General features: G+C 35.8%; 1 protein-coding gene across 1 annotated transcript in view; it reads left to right on the top strand.

Moving 5' to 3' along the window:
* The window catches only part of LOC112126769 (protein furry), a 48,869-nt gene that overhangs the window by 17,521 nt on the left and 21,232 nt on the right, over positions 1–10,116 (top strand). The gene's annotated exons all lie outside the window — the stretch shown is intronic.

Below are 10,116 nucleotides of genomic sequence, written 5' to 3'. Positions count from 1 at the left end.
GATCTGTCGAAGTTCCATATCCCTCTCCTGTAACATTATCTGTCGATAACTGAATGATGCTGTGGTAAAATATGCAATATTAGTTAAACACTTTCCTTTTTTCTTCTGCATCTTGCCTGAAAAATAACTTCCTCTTCTATCAAAATTAAATTTGTATTAATCCATAACGGTCATAATTGATTATATTAAGTATTTTAATTAATTATTCTTTTTATCCACAGTCTTGGTTGAGATGAAAAAGTTAGTGTTGTGACTGAAGTCACAATAGCTCAAGTGGTTAGAGTAGCAGCATATTGAGCCGAAGGTTGTGGGTTCGAATCCTGCTTGTGTCACTAACTTTTTCATCTCAACCAAGACCTTAGATAAAAAGAGTAATTAACTGAAATTAAATTTGCACTAAATTCTACACCAAGTCACTCAACAACTACCAAAATAATGCCCAAATATAACTTGTCTTGCATTTGGTCATTTGGATCGTTTAGGCCAGCTTTTATTTTTGCTATTTTGGGATTACAAATTTGGAAACAACCAAGCTATAGGTTTATCACTCTATATACCTCCAGGAAATATAACAAAACATGTAGTTGAGGAGCTATTTTACCAAATACGATTTAATTTTGAACCTACAGTGGTGACCTTCTATCTAGAAAATAGAATATTATTTATGTATTTTTTTCACCTTCCTCCAGTGCAGGTATATGTTTATTTTTGTTCTTCTCTAAAGCTATTAAACTTTAAAAAGTCATACTTTTCATACTCAAAATCATTAAAAATTATTCTGGTTATTTCAATTTTGGATAACAAAAAAGTCAAATCCTTAAATTAATTTTTCATGGACTTCACATTCATAATTTTATTTAAAGCAGTGAAGGGAAAAATTCATATAAACATTTGGGGGGAGGGAAAAACTTGCACTACATTTTTATTATCAGGAGGATTTTAATTAATCGGTAATATCAGTGCTAACGAGAAATGTTGGAAAGTATGGTTAATCCTTGTTTTATGCACCTTCGTTGATCAAACATCTCTCATCATATTTTTTTTTAAATTTTGGTCTGCCCATTCTCGCAATATTGGTCTATCAGACGCATTTCTTCATTTCAATACCCGTAAAAGTTCTTCATAAAAGATACTCAACTTTAACAAAATCGCCCAGATTCAACACCGAAGATAGCGAAATCTTCCTGCAGACAACACAGAGAATTCCCACAACATTTTTCTTTATTTAATTACAAATTTTCCTTTTTTCCCTTAAATAAAAGAGCATATTGTACGCGGTAAAAGCTGCATAAACCTAAAATGTGGAACCCGGTCTTGCCAAAAGTGACAACTAGCGTAGCAGGGAAAGTTTAATACAAACATAAATAAACGACAAGACAATTAAATAATAACAAAACAAACAGGATCTTGGAAGTTATCGGCTTCGGGATGCTTCGGTATAATTCATTGTTTTGTTACAAACTCATTTTTGGTTTAGAAATTGCCGTTTTGAAATAACAAAAACGTAAACAAAACTTTCTCTTTCTGAGGAATCAAATCTGTACGATATAAAGTAAAACCGTCGCTGCACTTTTTCCTTGTAAGCAAGTACAAGTTTGTTACCGTTCGTAGGTCGAACAAATGGCTTTGCCCTTGTTTTGAAAAGTTCGAAAAAATCAGTTTTCGCATCGGGCTAAGTCGTTGGTTCCAGGCGGTAGCATCCGGACCACTTCTTTCCCCATTTCAATTGTAAATCTTTCCAGTCCAAGTGTACCTGTAAACAGAAACTCGTGCATTCAGCCCGTGGACATCAGATGGTGATAATCGATTTGGGTCCTTCTCACTTTCTGTACTTTGCTTAAATCCCAGAGGATTAAACAATCCACGTGTTTTTCATCTTGTTTTCCCCCTGATTATTTCGTAACCACCCGGTTACTAGACAAACCTTACGATCTGTACTGTTTTTGAATCATAAAATATGATTTGACCAAAGATATTTTAAAAATTTGATTAATCTAGGTAAAACTCTGTTCAGAGCGAATAAGCTTTATGATTATTATTATTCTACAACTGCAACAATTTATTTAACAAGCAGATAGGATGAACTTGAATTTAACTAGGAAATAACACGGTTTTCCCCTCGAAAGTCTTATAAACTCCTCCGTAAATACTATAAGGTTGCTCTAATGTGGCTAAGGTCAGAAAGAAATGAAGAAGCCGTTCGCCACGCTCGGGTTCGAATGCTATCCTCTTAGGACTAGGACTTTTGCCCAACTCCCTAAAAGTTTGGTGAAGGTCGATGTTGGGGAAAGTTTGGAAAAACACGAAAACTCCCAAAAGCCTTAATACAAGAACCAAATGGTCCCTCCACCGAGAGCGGGTGTTAAAAATTCTGACAAGACACCATCACAGGACCACTTCCAGGTAAATTTCAGTTTAAAAAAAATTATGTGCAAACTTTATTAACCCTAAACCAATAAGAATGAACATACACTGAAAAGTAGAAAGTGAGAAGTGGCCACTCTCACCCCCTAAATACTTGCAATCTTTATAATTTTGTTTGTTATTTACTGGATGTTTAAGAAAAAGATATAACAAAATAAAAAATTAAACTAAGTAAATCAAGTGACAACCAAAATGTTATTAAAACAATTTAAAAAAAATTAGTACGGTGTATTTTCTCCTCTTGCGTTGATCACCGCTTGCATTCAGTTTTATGCGGTTTTGAGTGTAGTGCTGTGGAATATTTTCATACTCCAACAACAGCATCATTTTTAATTCCTGCAAATTCTCTAGCATACCGGGGCAACTTTTTACCCTCTTTGACAACTCATCACAAAGGTGTTTGATAGGGTTTAAGTCGGGACGGCAACTTCAAAACGTTGAATTGAATATCGTTTCAAGTAGTCACCTACGATCCTAGCTGGGTCGGCCTAAAATCAAAACCGTCGCCAATTGGTGACTTATAAGGAACACATCTTCAATGTATCGCGCAGCTGAAGAGCAGGTTTGTGCGACCTTCCATAGAAATGCCTGCCCAAACCATAACGCCACCAGGGATATATCGCTCTCCTGTTATTCTCCAAACCCTCTCTCGGCCGTAAGAAGACCTCAAATCCTCAAATCAAAACCTTGACTCATCAGAAAACAAGACTTTAGTCCAATCTTGCGAAACTTAACCGAGTGCCTTGTCAAAACACAACGAATGGTAAGCTTTCTCGCACGTAATCCAGATTCTTAAGCAGAAATTAATATTTCTAACTTGTTGAAGTCGTTGCTTGATCTCAACAGGGGTAGAATGTCGATTACGGAGTACAAATAAAACAATAAAGCGTCTCCGAGATGTGACGCAATGGCGACCTGATCCATGCCTTCTTGAGTAACCTCCAGTACTTTAGTAGCGATGGAAAACCCTTCGGACAGTTGGTCGGGGAATGTTAAGTACTCTGGCCTCGTACGCTTGTCTTCTATAATCTTCCAACAATGCTATCATTCCTGCCGATCTGTATCACTCTAAACCATCAAAAAAAAAATGAAACTTAAAAATTGTACAACCTAAAAAATCAAACCACCGGAACGTTAGTTTACAGAAAACCAACAAAGAAGAGATTGACTATTCAACGATTTATTTAAAAAATCCAGTTGCAAACCTCTAATCCTTTAAAACGACCAAATATTGTAAGATAATCAATAGAGATAATTAAAAATATTAAGAGATCTGGGCCCTTTTTGCCTCTCAATGTATATGTGTACAGAATTGATGATGAATTTTGGACTGGGAATTGGTAAACGCATGCTGAACCAGCACAAAGTCACTTACTGGGTCTTACTCGGGTTTTTTTGAGTTGTTCAAACGTGTTTTGGCATTGCGCCATCTTCAGTGAGGCGTATGTGTATGCCACTTTGACAAGGGGACAACCAGGTTGGTGTGTCACGGATTTGGACCACACTTTTTTTTGGCGATTCTACCCTATGTCGTAGACGTTCCGCCACTTCTTGTGAATAGGCCCTGGTTTCGCCAAAAAATGCGAAAGTTTAAATTTTCCGTTTTTAAATATTTTTATTTCGCCATTCTACTTGCTCAAATCAACAATGTGAATATATCATTTTATAGCATTATTTATGTAGATTGCAATAAAAATGCAGTAAAGCCGTCAAAGTTGGTCAATAACCAAAAAAAATCTACAAACTAAATATTTTTCAAGTAAACTTGGTCATATTTTTTTCTCGTGAAAATAATATGAAATTTCGTTTTAGCACCTCGAGACCCCGCAATATAAATTTTTGTAATTAATTTAAATTGATCGTAGTCGATAGGTAGTGCACTCGCGAGAGAAATTAGAGCTTGATCGTATTTTCAATAACAGCATCATTTTAAATACAGCATTGGAAAAATCCAGGGTGTTTTAGAAGCAGCATATCCTGTAATGATTTACCCATCGACAGATCAGTCTATTCCCAACCGTCCCATTTATTTACCTTACATATTTCTTTTACGTGTGCAAAAATAAACGTAGAATGAATATATGAAAATACAAAACTTTCGTTTTCAGTACTCATTCTTATTAGTTTTTAATTTTATTTATTATTTTTGCAATTTTTAATTTTTCTCGAAGTTCGCCAAAGTCTCCTTTGTGTCAGCGGAAGCCCCAATCTATGGAAAAACACTAAACAATTGCCCCTGGTAGTCGTTTTACCATAAGGTGATTGAATCACCTCATCATTTCTAGGTGATAATATAGCTCTTATCACTCATTTCTTCCTCAGATAAATCTATTGGATAAAATGCTTCCTGGGGTAGTTCAAGTTTTTTCTTTTTTTAAGGATGTTATTTCCGATATCTATTAACCTATCTGAGAATTCTCCATCTATTCTTGAACCATTTGGACCGCTCAAAGCTGAATTGCATGACAAACGATGTTTTTACTACTTTTCCCAGCAAATGCACTGTCGTCATTAAAAACATCTCTAAATGGCCTGTCGATGATAGTAGTTAATACAGTTTGGGGAATCACCGACGCCTCATCCCAGATGAAAATGTCAGTTTATTGTAGGGCCTTTTTCATTTTACATGAACATTTCATGTCACGCGGTCTTTAAATTTAACGGTAACTCGATTGTTTTATGTCTTGCACGTCTCTCGGCTGTCTCTCGGAGAAGACAGAACATGTTAATGCAGCTATTCCTGTCCAAGATGGTTGCAACTTTTTTGCCCAAACGCCGGCAGAAATGTATCAGGCATTTGTAAAAACTCTTACCGCTATCTCCAGGTCCGTAAAAAAAGAACGTATTTTGGTAGCTGCACATTTCTCCAGTCATGGCCAATTTAATGGCATCGAAAACTTTTGACTAATCTGCATTCATTTTTGCATACATTTGTTCATAAATGACTTTATGGTCATAACTCAGTAAATATTTTAACAACTGAATCCAGTTATGAAATTCCTCTGCAATTTTTTGAGAAAAAATGTCCAGCTATCTCGGTTTTCTTGGCAACCTGGGAGCTGGTAAAGGTGATAATTAAAACACCAAGTATTTACAATTTTTTTTTGAAAGTAGACTAATTAATGAATTTGGGGGTCCTATGGTATAAATAGCTACCCTTAATAAGTAAGTTACGTAAAGTTAGTTTATCAAAAGTTGGTCGCGATTTTACTGTATTTTCATAAGTAATAGTTGCGATAGTACGATTCTTTTTTTTTTTTTTAAAGCTATTAGCTTCAGTAATTATTTAACCTTTCCTCTCGTATTTTTTTTCGACGGTAAAAGCAAGTTCCAGACGAATAAAATTACGAAAGCTGACCTGGAATCATATTTTATTAACAAGGTTTGCTCTTGTGCTACTTTGCTTATCTTGAAAAGAATAACGTTGCTTTCTAATCTTACTTGATTAACAAAACATTGAATTTTTAATTGAAAACTTCTTGCCTTCAATCATCAATTCAACCTCTCATAGCTGTTATTCGTATTTTCTCCAGTGATGATGTTTTAACTTGTAATTCCCCTAATCTGTTTCTCATTTAAATGCATTGAAAGCAACAAATCGTAGCCACAAGTGGCGAATATAGTGTGATGAAGCCGTAGGGTAAGAAATTTTGTGAGATTATTTTTGGGTCTGTGGGGTGATGAATCTGTAGTTCGGTTTCCGATAATTCCGGCCTTCTAATCATCGCTGATTTGGTCCATATTGTGTCTATGAGTGGTCAATTCTTATGATGTTGTTTGTTGTTGTTATTTTTCAATTAATTAATATTTATATAAGGCATTGGCTGAGATAAAAAAGCCAGTGTCACGAGCGGGATTAGAACGACACTGACTTTTTTATCTCAACTAGTGCCTTATAGAAAGATTAATTACTTGAAAAACGTTATTCGGTCAATCGGACCACGAACTCTAATGAATTGTTAATTTTGTTGTATATGTCTAACAGTAGTTAACACCTCACGCCTTTTGTTAAGAGTTGACTTGTCCGTAACACATTTGTCACAGTATCTTGGCTCCACCTGCTTATAACCCGTATAAATTATTGAAGAATATGCTGAAATACATTTTTAAGAAAAACTACATCGAAGTTGTAAACGTGTATAAGTATCTAGGTGTTTCCTTGTCTTCACTTTTTCCCTTCTCCATCACATTAATAGAAAAGTATGCACAACAAAACTGGCCCTGAACAGCATTTGGCATGACTTCATCTCATAAGATATGATTCCCCTGCCTACAAAATTGAAACTATTTAATTCAATATGCCGCTCGATCCTCTGTTATCCTGCTCAGGTATGGGGCTACGAAAGGTTTGAGCCGCTGGAAAAGATTCAACGCTTCTTCGTAAGAAAGTTATTTGCCTTACCTACACCAGCACCTAACTATATGTCATATATAGAGATCGAACTAGGCCAGTAGTACTTGTATACATTGCAACTCCATTTCAATTACATATTAAAAGTAATGAAACTTCCGGATTATTGCTTGCCAAAAATGGTAGACCTTGAAATCATTAATAGTGGAGTATTCTGGTTTAGGGTGTGGAACGACATCTCTAATGAGCTGTCATGCTAACTTTTCTCGCCGCATAATGCAAACAATTGACCCGCTATCTTTAAAGAAATACTTGCTAATTTAAAATGAAAATTTGTTTCCGTACTACAGGAAAGAGTCTCGTGTACTTGACGTTTTGTTATTTTACAGACAGTTAGCAGCTCAGGTATGTTTAGCTTAATTCGCAAGGCTTGTCTTTGGGTGAACTTCGCTGGCTTGTCAAGCTCCAAGGTGATCTTTTGTGTTTGAATGGTGCCCCCTTTCGGACTCGGGGAAATGTAATTCACGTGTTAGGGAGGGATGACATTTTTCATTTTTTGGCTGAATGCATCATTTTGTCTGAGATCCGCCGTTTATACTTGAATTATTCTGTAATTGCAAAAGACCAACTTATTGTTCTTTTTAAGTGTAAGTTTAGGCTTTTTTTTTTTTTTGGTCCGACAGCTTGGTCATTGCAGCCCCGAAGCACTAGCAACTTACTTACTATAATAATTACTTACTTACTACAATTATTACTTACTATAATTACTACACACACGCACGCACGCACACGCACGCACGCACGCACACACACACACACACACACACACACACACACACACACACACACACACGATCACACCAATAAATACATTCATACCTATTTACATTGATCGCACTTATACTGTTTGGTAGATGGAGTACTCGATATTCCTCCATCTACCTGTTCCATAGAATAGACTACTCTAATTTGGGGTTGGTGGGTACTTTAAAAGTTCTCCACCGTAGACCCAAGTCACTCATGCAGCATGAGGGGCGATCGAGATGCTACTTCACCATCAGCCCCCTCTCCATTCACACCAATAAATACATTCACACCAACATACATTGATCACACTAATACTGTTTGGTAGATGGAGTACTCGATATTCCTCCATCTACCTGTTCACTACAATCTAAATTGGGGTCGATGGGGTATTTTATAAAATTTCTGCCATCGACCTAAGTTATACACACAACCAGAGAGGCGATGGAGAAGATACATGACCATCAGCCCCTCCCCATTCACACCAATAAATACATTCACTCATACAAGACACAGACACAAAACACTGCTATATACAATAAAAAATTCTCAATTCTCTTAAAAAGCGGAATAGGGGACCCTGAAACTCGCTGCTGTGTTCCCTCTTTAAATCTGGCGGCATGCCTACTCGCGCTCTGAAGGGAGCCAAGGCACGACTCGCTTCGACTATGTGGGACACATCGAGCAACCTTTCTCTGCATAGCAGACACCTGGGGGGGGGGGGGATTGGCCCACCAGCAAGTGCCCATAGGAATTTAATTAAATACGCTCGACAGGCCTGGCACTACCGGCACGAATTAGTAATGGAATTCAACTTCTAATAAATCTTTGTTTTTCTTTTATCTTCATTGTTTCTTTTCTTTATTAAATAATTCTTAATTTTTCCTTTATAAAAAAAAGTCACTATCACTTCTTTATATTATCCAACGACCTCCGGCAGTCGGATTTTCTTTTTCCATGCTGTATAATACTTTGTTTTTCTGACTAAATTGTGTTTAATTTTTATGTACTATACACATATTAAAGTTTATTATTATTATTATTATTATTATTATTATTATTACACTTGTAAGAAAAAAAACCCAGCGAAAACAGGCAGGTCAAGATGATTAGGCGCATTCCAGAGTGTAGATTTGTCCTCTTACCCACTTTTTATCTATATTATCGTTCATTATTCAATTGAATTGACCGTCTCGGTCACTCTTAAACAGTCCAATGTAAAGGATCTTTTACCCAATCCTTTCAAATGTTTGCATGATCGTTTTTAAATATCCCCCCCTCCTAGAGTGATTAAGAAAGTTCTTTTGGCTATCCCTAAAGAGCGCTGGCGGGCTACATTGTTCAACAGAAACCCATTTTCTTCCCCTGACGCACATTTTAGAAATGAATCGGTGTCTTTTTTAAGAAAACTGACACAAAAGTTTTCATATGTCGTTTAACGAGTTCTATTCAAGTATTGAATACCGCTAACAAACCTAAATGGCCAATTAGACTCGCATCTTACTCGTTTGCCTTTCTTTAAATTTTGCCATTGCATTTGTCTGAATATAGTAAGATAAGTATAAATATTTCCTCTTCTGAAAAGAAAACAGTAAAAGAAGCAACATCGGTAGATTTTCTTTTCTTTCCGCCTATTTAGCTATTATACCCAATATCCCCAACCGTCATTGAACGTTCATGCAAAATTACTGAACTGTGCGCCAGATGTCCAACACATTAAAGTGCCATTTAATTATTTGTTTTGTGAAAAGTTGTAAATGAGGATATAGAAATTTTACAAAATTACCCCAAATTACAGGTTTGTGACAATCCTGATGCATTTAATTTTAAAATACATTGATTTATTCTACAAATTGGATAAGTCAGAAATTATACGAGATGTTTAGAAAAAAGTTTGACATGTATTTTAAATTTCTAAGTTCTATGCCTACACAGTTGTATATTTTTCCTCTAAAAATAGAAAGTTCTCGTTTTTAACGATTCAGTTCTTCTACATTAACCCTTGCTTAATCCATTATTTTAAGTTCCAGTTTTTAAGTTATCACGTTTCTTGTAAAATTATTCTGCCTTTTCTTTCGTTTTTTTTTTCAAAACCAACAAAAATTAACTGTTCTCTGTTATCATATTGTTATCCCTTCCAAAAACAGGAGACATCGGTTTAATGTCTCTTTTTAACAAGTTCAGTTCAATGTCACATTCAACAAGTTTAGTTCAGTGTTCCCTTCAACAACAAAGTCTGTTGACCAAGGGGCCAATTGCTCCATTTGCACAAAACCACTTAATGTACACCATTTCACAGCCTGACGACATACAAGTGTCAGTCTACGTTCAGTCAATACGTGTTGATGTATAGGCTAATCCACGAGCCTAAAGTGGCTAAATTAGTTCGTAGAAGTTGTTGAAAAGGCGCGGAAACCGAATTGTCAAACAAAATATTTACGTATAAAGTAATCATTTATTAAAAAAGCGTTTCATATTTCAAATTGCAACTATCAATCTTCAAAATGTTATGAATTTATTTATTTCCTTTCAAATAA

The sequence above is a fragment of the Cimex lectularius genome, unplaced genomic scaffold (genome assembly GCF_000648675.2).
Source record: "Cimex lectularius strain Harlan isolate CLEC.00 unplaced genomic scaffold, Clec_2.1 scaffold150, whole genome shotgun sequence".
In the NCBI taxonomy this organism is placed as follows: domain Eukaryota; kingdom Metazoa; phylum Arthropoda; class Insecta; order Hemiptera; family Cimicidae; genus Cimex; species Cimex lectularius.
Note: the sequence above shows the minus strand (reverse complement) of the source record. Positions and strands in the feature narration are given on the sequence as shown.